The following is a 10,321-nucleotide window of genomic DNA, read 5'->3' on the forward strand; positions in this document are numbered from 1 at the left end:
TCTGGAGCCTGGAGGGAGGCGAGGACAGTCCCAGGGGGGCTCCCTCCTCTCAGAGCTCCTGCACTGCCCCACCCTGCTCCTCCCTGAGTTCCCCCACCCCCAGCCTCTCAGGAGATGCTCCAGCCAGACCCTGAGAGTCATCTATGACCTCTCTGAGGCTATCTCAGACCGCTCACAACCCTGCCGGTTCTGCCTTCCCCTGCCATTTTCAATCGACCTGCACTTTTTCCAACCCAGTCCCAGCCAGCATCATTTTGCCTGGATGGTGGAATCGCCTCCCTTGGCCCCGTTTCTGCACTGGACCCCCTAGTTCACACTCCCCTCAGCAGCCACTGGGATCCTGTTAATCCCCTGTGGAGTTGCTCCTCTGATGGGGACCCTGGGGTCCCATGTACCACCTGGAGTCACAGTGTTTCCCGTGGCCCCATGGGCCAGCCTCCCACCTCCTCCCCGTCCTCCTTCCCACTCAGGGATGGCCCAGCTTGCATGAGATGAAAGGCTACAGTTTGGGGGGCTTTTTAAGGAAAAGGATAAAAATTTAGTTACAAACATGAATACATAGAATGGGAAAGGCAGGGCCGGGCGTGGTGGCTCATGCCTGTAATCCCAGCACTTTGGGAAGTCAAGGCAGGAAGATCATGAGGTCAAAAGATCAAAACCATCCTGGCCAACATGGTGAAACCCTGTCTGTACTAAAAATACAAAAGTTAGCTGGCCATGGTGGTGTGCACCTGTAGTTCCAGCTACTCGGGAGACTGAGGCAGGAGAATCACTTGAACACTGGAGGCGGAGGTTGAAGTGAGCCAAGATTGCATCACTGCACTCCAGCCTAGCAACAGAGTGAGACTCCGTCTCGGGTGGGAAGGTGGGGGGGAAGAATGGGAAATAGAGTTGCACACTCTCCCTCCCACTAGTGAACATATAATGAAAATGTTCAGAAGAGACAGTGGTGATGGATGTGCTGAATTGTGACTAAAAATCATATAATTGTACACCTGGTAGGGATGAAAATGGTGAATTTTGTATCATGGGATTTTTTCTTTTATATGAAAAATACAAGTAAAAATTAGGTATGGCCAGGTGCAGTGGCTCACGCCTGTAATCTCAGCACTTTGGGAGGAGGCAGGAGGATCTCCTGGACACAGGAGTTTGAGACCTGCACGTGGGGTGCCAGCTTTTTCTCCAGTCCCTGGCATACTCCTGCACCAGGCCTTGCCATCATCTCTGCCCAGAGGCCCTTCCCCAGATCGCACACACTTCCACAGGTCTGTGCTCATGTGGCCCTGTCACAGAGTTCTCCAGACAGCCACCAGCAGATGGGACCAGCAGCCCTGCCCCATGCTGCTGCCTTGGGTACGCTTTGTCTTTTAGCATAGCATTTAAAACATTTTTTATTTTGAAATCATGATAGATTCACAAGAAGTTGAATGAAGAGTATGGGCCAGGCACGGTAGCTCACGCCTCGGCCCCAGTGCCTCGGGAAGCCAAGGCAGGGGGACCGCTTGAGCCCAGGAGTTTGAGACCAGCCTGGGCAACACAGGGAGCCTCCACCTCTACAAAAAGTAGAAGGATTAGCTGAGTGTGGTGGCACGTGCCTTTTGTCCCAGCTACTTCGAAGGCTGAGGTGGGAGGATCCCTTGGGCCTGGGAGTCTGCGGTTCCAGAGAGCTCTGATCGCACCACTGCACAGCCTGGATGACAGAGCAAGAGCTTGTCTCTAAAAACAATAAAAAAGGAATAAGAAGGAAAGAGCATGGAGAATGGTCCCATGTTCCCTTCACCCGCTTTCTCCATTCATCGCCTCTTACTTCACAATAGCACCCTATGAACATCTGGAAATTAACACCAGCCCAGTGCATACAGTTCTGCGCCATCTTGTCCCAAGCATGGAAATCTGTGACCACCACCCCGACAGGATACAGGACTGTCCGCACAGAGAGCTCCCAGTGCCGTACCATTAGTCATGCCTGTCCTCAGGCTCACCACCTATCCTTTATCTCTGGTTCGTCATTTTTAGAATGTTCATGGGGCCATTCGGTACGGGGCCTTCTGTAGTGTGTGCTTCTCAGTCCCAGCTCTTCTGTGTTGCTGACTAGCGAGCCACGATCTTGGTTGTCCGTGGCCCGCAGTGTCTGCCCGTCCACCTGTTGAAGGACACCGTGTTCCGGCACAACCTCCACGCAACACCGTGTTGGTTTCAGCCTGGACAGTTATGCAAGGAAGATGAAACACATCCAGATGAGAAAGGAGGAAGTAAAACCATCTTCGTTTGCAGATGACATGATGTTATATGTAGAAATCTAGGAAAAAACCCTTTTCCACGTCATATACGTTGAGGAAAGAAAAACCAGCCTAAATGGATGAGTTGATGGATATCAACTCGTGACTAGGTAAGTGCGTCGTGGTCTATCTATATCATGGAATAGGATTTAATTGTTCAAACAAATGAGATGTTGATACATGCTATAACACGGATGAAAGTTGGGACCGTTATGCTAAGTGAGAGAAACCAACCACAAAAGGCGTCATAGGATCATATGATTGTATCTCTATGAAATGTCCAGAACAGGCAAATCCATGGAAAGTAAATGAATGGTTGCCGGGGCTGGGCATGGGGGAACTGGGGAGTGACTGTCAATCAGCACAGTTTCTTCTGTGATGAAAATATTCAGAATAGACAGTGGTGATGGCCGTGCTGAATTGTGACCATACTAAAAATCACATAATTGTACATCTGGTAAGGATGAAAATGGTGATTTTCTATTATGGGATTTTTTTTCTATGAGAAATACAAGTAAAAAATTAAGTATGGCCAGGTGTGGTGGCTCACGCCTGTAATCTCAGCACACTGGGAGGCAGGAGGATCGCCTGGACACAGGAGTTTGAGACCAGCTTGGGCAACATAGCGAGACACTGTCTTTACAAAAATTTTAAAAATTAGCTAGGGGAGCTAAGCTATGAGGACACAAAGGCATAAGAATGATACCATGGGCTTTGGGGACTTGGGGGAAGAGATGGGAGGGGGAGAGGGCTGAACGAATACACGCTGGGTGCAGGGTAGCCTGCTCAGCGATGCCTGCACCAAAATCTCAGAAGTCACCACTAAGGAACTTATTCATGTAGCCAAACACCTGTTCCCCAAAAATCTATTGAAATAAAAAAGTTATCTGGCATGATGGCATGTACCTGTAGTCCCAGCTTCTTGGGAGGCTGAGGTGGGAGATCACTTGAGCTCAGGATGCAGAGGCTTCAGTGAGCTGTGATCGCAGCACTGCACTCCAGTTTGGGCAACAGAACCACCACCTTGTCTCTAAAGCAAAACAAAACAAAAAATAGGTGGAGCGGTTTCTGCAACTGTATTATTCTCTTTTAGTATTGTGTTTTACCTATTCTAATTCCTTTGCCTTTCCACGTAAATATATGAAAAAACTTGTTTATGGCAAGGCGTGGTGGCTCACGCCTGTAATCCCAGCAGGTTGGGAGGCTGAGGCAGGTGAATCATCTGAGGTGAGGAGCTCAAGACCAGCCTTGCTGACATGGTGAAACCTCGGATCTACTAAAATTATAAAAATTAGCTGGGTGTGGTGGCAGGTGCCTGTAATTCCAGCTACTTGGGCGGCTGACACAGATAATCGCTTGAGCCCGCGAGGTGAAGGTGGCAGTGAGCTGAGATTGCACCTTCGCACTCCAGCCTGAGCAACAGAGTGACTCCATCTCAAAAAGAAAACCCTTGTTTATGTGAAATTTAAATCATGCTGAGATTTTGATAGACGAATGTGGGGAGAACTGATTCTCTTTACTATTGTAAACCAAAAAGTATCTGAGACAGGTAGGTCTCACTTTAGAAGTTGATGTGGCCATGGTTGAGGAAGAGCCTGGAAAAAGAGACCCGAATACAGGAGGATCTGTGGCTGGTACTTTTGCTGAGGAGGATTTTGAGGGCTTCAGTATTTAATGGGGAAAAGTAGGCAGGGGAAAGAGCAAACAGGGGGGCATGGCCATGTTCTCGTGAATCCACTTGTTGCATGTGTAAAGAAGGAAGCAGAGGGAACAGTCCATTATGTATTTGCCTCACGCTCGGTCAATCTGCACTTTACAAAAGTTACAGTAAACATGGACTAGAGGAAGCAGGCAAGGTGGCGCATGCCCGTAATCTTGGCACTTTGGGAGGCTGAGATGGGAGGATCGACTGGGGCCAGGAGTTTGAGACCAGCTGGGCAATATGGTAACACTCCATTTCTACCAAAAATTTAAAAATTGGCCGTGTGCAGTGGCATATGCCTGGGGTCCCAGCTACTTAGGAGGCTGAGGTGGGAGGATCACCTGAGCCCAGGAATTCAAAGCTAAAGGGAGCTGTGTTTGTATCACTGTAGTCCAGCCTGGGTGACAGAGCAGGTGTCTCTCTTAGAAAAAAAATAGGGGAATCAGTCAATATGCATTCATCTTGGAGTGGGCATGTGTGGGGACCATTTCTAGTGCCCTCCTGTCCCATCTCATGAAAACAAACTGTTAATTTACATTACCAGGGCTGGGGGGGTGCCCATGGAGACACATGGCCTTCTATCTGTAGCTATTGGTTTAGGAATAGAAGGACATGCAGGGGTTTTTGCTTTTTTCTGTGACTCAGTTTCCAAGCCTAACTTTTCCCCTTGGCATAGTGAATTTGGTGTCCAGAGATTTTATTTTCCTTTCACACTATGTTGAGTCTTGCAATCCATGAACACAACATCTTTCTCCATTCATTTTGATCTTTGATATTTTTAATAAGCATTTTACAGTTTACATGTACAGCAGACAACTATACATACCTTATTAGATTAAAAAAAACAACAACAACAACTTTTGTTTTTTAGTCCTTTTTTTTTTTTTTTTTTTGAGACAGAGTCTTGCTCTGTTGCCCAGGCTGGAGTGTAATGGTGCAATCTTGGCTCACTGCAACCTCCACCTCCCAAGTTCAAGTGATTCTCCTGCCTCAGTCTCCCAAATAACTGGGATTACAGGTGCCCACCACCACACCCGGCTCATTTTTGTATTTTTAGTAGAAACGGTTTCACCTCGTTAGCCAGGCTGGTCTCAGACTCCTGACCTCAGGTGATCTACCAGCCTCGGCCTCCCAAAGTGCTGGGATTACAGGCATGAGCCACCGCACCTAAACCCTGCTCTCTCTACCCAGCGCACAAACAGAAAGTGTTTTCTAATTACAATGAATCAAGGTGGAAATTAATAATAGAAATATAACAAGCTGGGAGTGATGGCGAGCTATAGAGTTGAGTTCCTTGTATATTTTGGATATTAATGTTATTCCCGAGCAAGTCAAGGAATGCGCCACACTCTGAGATTGAATTATGAGTCCTTTATTTTAACCGGCGACTGAGAGGTGGCTAACGCCCCAAATTCTCTCAGCCCCGAAGAAAGAGTTAAGGGGCTTCTTATACCCTAGTTTGAAAAGGGAGAGGGGAACCTAGCTGAAGCAATTTTTTCACAGAAGCAGAGTAAGCAAAAAGTTAAAAGATAAACTAGTACATGAGAAATAAAACAGTACCAGGTGCAAGGGCCAGAGCTGCCATAAAAAGACATACAACTTATAGATATGGGAGCTCTGGGTACTCAACAGCACCTGCAGTCCCAGGCTCTGCTGGGGCCGCTTCACTTGGCCTCTTATCAGCAAATGCACTGCGGGATGCGCCCGGTGTCAGCCTGCCCCAGCTACATGCTACAGTCACATACTTAATGAGGAACTAACTAAGATGAAGAAGCTGAGATGGAGTCTGGCTGGCTGAAGAAGCTAACATGAGGCCTGAGCAGCTCTCAGCTAAGAGAGAGTCAGTTGAAGCTAACAAAAAGCAGGTCATCATATTAAGCCCTTATCAGATGTAAGATTTTTGAATACTTCCTCCCATTCTGTAGGCTGTCTCTTTACCCTGTTGATTGATTTCTTTCCTGTATGTAACCTTTTTAGTTCGATGTAATCCCATTTGTCTGTTTTCAATTGTATTGACTGTGCTTTGGGGCTGAGGACTAAACTCTGATTTTTTTGTCTTACCCAAATTCCCGTTTAAGGGGTCTGGGAGGTCATGCCCTAAAAGCCATAAATTCTCATCAGATGGGTTTTATTTAGCACTATATATCATGACTTACTTTCCAGTCTGACTCTGGCGTAACATTACAGGACAAGGAAGAAAATCAAAATATTTTACCCCAAAACATGTTTCTTTGGTCCTGCAAAGCTGTCCTTTGTGGGGGAACACGGGCATCTGTTAAGAATCTTTATTCACATAGCTAGATCTTTTTCTTCCAGACCCTCCCAATCCTGAGGAGATTAAGTAAGAGTCTAGCACATTTTTAAGATCTGAATAGGAGACAAGGCACAGTGGCTCATGCCTGTAATCCCAGCACTTTGGGGGGCTGAAGTGGACAGATCATCTGAGGTTGGGAGTTCGACACCAGCCTGACCAACATGGAGAAACCTCATCTCTACTAAAAATACAAAATTAGCTGGGTGTGGTGGCGCATGCCTGTAGTCCCATCTAACTCAGGAGGCTGAGGCAGGAGAATCGCTTGAACCCGGGAGGCGGAGGTTGCAGTGAGCCGAGATCATGCCGCTGCACTCTAGCCTGGCAACAGAGCAAGACTCTGTCTCAAAAAAAAAAAAAAAAAAAAAAAGAGATCTCAATAGGAAACATTTTTCATCTATTGTCTCTAAGGGCAGCCACTATAAGACTTCAAAAGAACCTTGGTCTCCACAGTCTTTTATCTTAACCTAAACATTTCCTTTCTATAGAGCCCAGGTCTTTAGACAAACTCAACCAATTGTCAATCAGAAAATGTTTAAATTTGCCTATAGCCTAGAAGCCCCTGCTTTGGGTTGTCCCGCCTTTCTGAACCAAACCAACGTATTTCTGAAATATATTTGATTGATTGACGTCTCATGCCTCCCTAACATGTATAAAACCAAGCCATGCCCTGACCATCTTGGGCACATGTTCTCAGGACCTCCTGAGGGCTATGCCACGGGCCATAAATCTCTTCAAATATTTTACAGAGTTTGACTCTTTCCGCCAACAGGGCCATAGCCAAAAACAAATCATTGTCCAGATTGATAATGTGGAGTTTTTCCTCTGTGTTTTCATCTGGTAGCTTTACAGTTTATGTAAAGACTTAAAGACTACATCTAGTCGTTTTGCAAGTCTTATGTTTAAGTCTTCGATCCATTTTGAGGTTACTTTTGAATGGGATGTTCCCACATGGAATAAGGTCCGGCTGCTTGTTCCTGAGGTCCAATCACAAGATGCAGACAGGCTGGGAAAGAGAAGAGTTTATTTCTGCAAAACCCGTTTCAGGGAGAAGGTCAGAGCAACTCATCAGATCGACTCAAAGTTACAAGCTTTCTTCTAGTGTTTATCTACATTTTAAGATCCATGCCTACGGGTGGGAGTGCACTTACAAGCAGGTGTGTTTCATTCACTCTATATCTAACTAAGGTCTGGAGTCTGGAAAGCTTTCTCTAGAGCCTTGGCAAGTTTCTTAATCCTAAGCGAGCCTTGGTACGAGATGTATAAGAATGCCTCTCTCTGGCCGGGCGCGGTGGCTCATGCCTATAATCCCAGCACCTTGAACTTCCAAAGTGCTGGGATTACAGGCATGAGCCACCGCGCCCGGCCAGAGAGAGGCGGGCGGATCACTTGAGGCTAGGAGTTCAAGACCAGCCTAGCTAGCATGGTGAAACCCCATCTCTACTAAAAAAACAAAAAATTAGTCAGGCGTGGTGGCACATGCCTGTAATCCCAGCTACTCAGGAGGCTGAGGCAGGAGAATTGCTTGAATCTGGGAGGCAGTGAGCCAACATTGCGCCACTGCACTCCAGCCCAGATGACAGTGCAAGACCCTGTCTGACACACAAAAAAAGGATACCTCTTTCTTTTTCTTGGTAAACTTCTTAATCTTAGGTGAGCTGTTAAATATAGTGAACCCCAAGTTTCTCTTCTAGAATCAGTATGTCAGTATGTTCAGCTCTCATTCTTTCTCTATTTTAAAGTTTAAGTCCCTTGTAGTTTCAGTAAACAACCTTTTCCACCAGTTCTAATCAGTAGTTCACATCTGTTCCCTGTCCCCTGCCCCGCCCTGATTCATCCCAGTCACCTGCTCTGACCTGCCCATAACCGTCCTTCCCACCAAACTGCCCACCCCGACACTCGGCTCCTACCCCTGCTCCCTTTAAAATAGCCAATCGGAATTAGACTAGCCTGTGCCGTCTAACCTTAGCCAATAGGGGAACGACACAGCGGTAGGGGCGACCTCTGTCGGGGCATAAGTACCCCTTCCCCTCCTTGTGCAGGTATGCACCCGCCATTGTTCCATGTGTGAGCCACACCCTTCTAGAGAAGTAAATTGACTTGCTGAGGAAATTTATATTCAACTGCTGCTTTTTTGGCGGCATCAAAAATTCTATTTAAAACAGAACCTTAGTACGAGATGTATAAGAATCCCTCTTCCTCCCTCCCTCCCTCTTTCTTCCTTTTTCTTTTCATTTTTAGATATTTCCACTCTTAAGAATGCCTCTTCCTTCCTTCCTTCCTTTCTTCTTCTTTTTCTCTTTTTCTTTTCTTTCTTTCAATAGAGTTTCACTATTGTTGCCTGGGCTGGAGTGCAATGGCATGATCTTGGCTCACTGCAGCCTCCACCTCCCAGGTCCAAGCAATTCTCCTGCCTCAGCCTCCCGAGTAGCTGGGATTACAGGCTCCCGCTACCACATCCAGCTAAATATTTGTATTTTTAGTAGAGACGGAGTTTCACCATGTTGGCCAGGTTAGTCTTGAACTCCTGACCTCAGGTGATCCGTCTGCCTCGGCCTCAGGTAATCTGTGCTGGGATTACAGGCATGAGCCACCATGCCCTGCCCTTCCTTCATTCCTTTCTTTTTCGTTTCTTTCTTTTGACAAAGTTTTGCTCTTGTTGCCCAGGCTGGAGTGCAGTGGTGCAATCCTGGCTCATTGCAACTTCCACCTCCTGGGTTCAAGTGATTCTCCAGCCTCAGCTTCCCGAATAGCTGAGGTTACAGGTGCCCACCACCACGCCTGGCTAATTCTTTGTACTTTTAGTAGAGACAGGGTTTTGCCATATTGGCCAGACTGGTCTCGAACTCCTGACCTCAGGTGAACTGCCTGCCTCAGCCTCCCAAAATGATGCTGGGATTACAGGCGTGATCCACCATGCCTAGCTTTTTTTTTTTTTTTTTTTAAAGATAAGATCTCACTCTGTCTCCCTTACTGGAGAGCAATGGCACAATTTCAGTTTATTGCAACCTCCATCTCCTAGGCTCAAGTGATTCTCCCACCTGAGCCTCCCAAGTAGCTGGGACCCCAGGTGCGTGGCACCATGCCAGGTTTTTCATATTTTTGTAGAGATGGTGTTTTGCTATGTTGTCCAGACTGGTCTCAAACTCCTGAGCTCAAGTGATCCACCCACCTCAGCCTCCCAAAGTGCTGGGATTATACATGTAAGCCACCTCACCAGGCCAGAATTCTTATATTCTTCTATCAGATGAATTGCAGTTAGGATCTGCAAACACCCACGAGGGGTCTTAATGGGCTTGTTTCCACATTTCAGATCTCATACTCAGGCACCAGGTTCTCTAGTTCTTTTATATTTAACTTACACATTCATCAGAGTTATAGTAAAGGATTAGTGGAAACATACTGCTGTGGTTGCTAATGGAAACCTGGCTTGCCACACTGTGATAGAAGAATCTAGTTTCATTCTTCTGCATGTAGCTATGCAGTTTTTAATACCACTTTTTTTCTTTCTTCTTTTTTTTAAAATGGAGATGGGGGTCTTACCACATTTTCTAGGTTGGTCTCTAACTCCTGGCCTCACGTGATCCTTCCATCTCAGCCTCTTAAAGTGCTAGGATTATAGGCATGAACCACTACACCTGGCACCAACACCATTTATTGAAGAGTCCTTTCCCCACTGTGTATTCTTGGCATTTTTGTTGAAAATGAGTTGAGCATAAATGCATACATTGACCTCTGGGCTCTGTATTCTGTTCCATTAGTCTGTTTTTATGCCAGTACCATGCTGTTTTAATTATTATAGCTTTGTTGCATATTTTAAAGTCAGGTAGTGTATTGATCCAGCTTTGTTCTTTTTGCTTAGGATTGCTTTGGCTATTCAGGGGTCTTTTGTGGTTCTTTATGAATTTTAGGATTATTTCGGTGAAAAATGTCATTGAAATGTTGACAGGGATTGCATTGAATCTGTAGATTGTTTGGGCTGTATGGACATTTGGACAATATTAATTCTTCCAATTCAAGAACATAGGA

This window comes from Cebus imitator, unplaced genomic scaffold (genome assembly GCF_001604975.1).
Source record: "Cebus imitator isolate Cc_AM_T3 unplaced genomic scaffold, Cebus_imitator-1.0 Scaffold1058, whole genome shotgun sequence".
Classification (NCBI taxonomy): Eukaryota; Metazoa; Chordata; class Mammalia; order Primates; family Cebidae; genus Cebus; species Cebus imitator.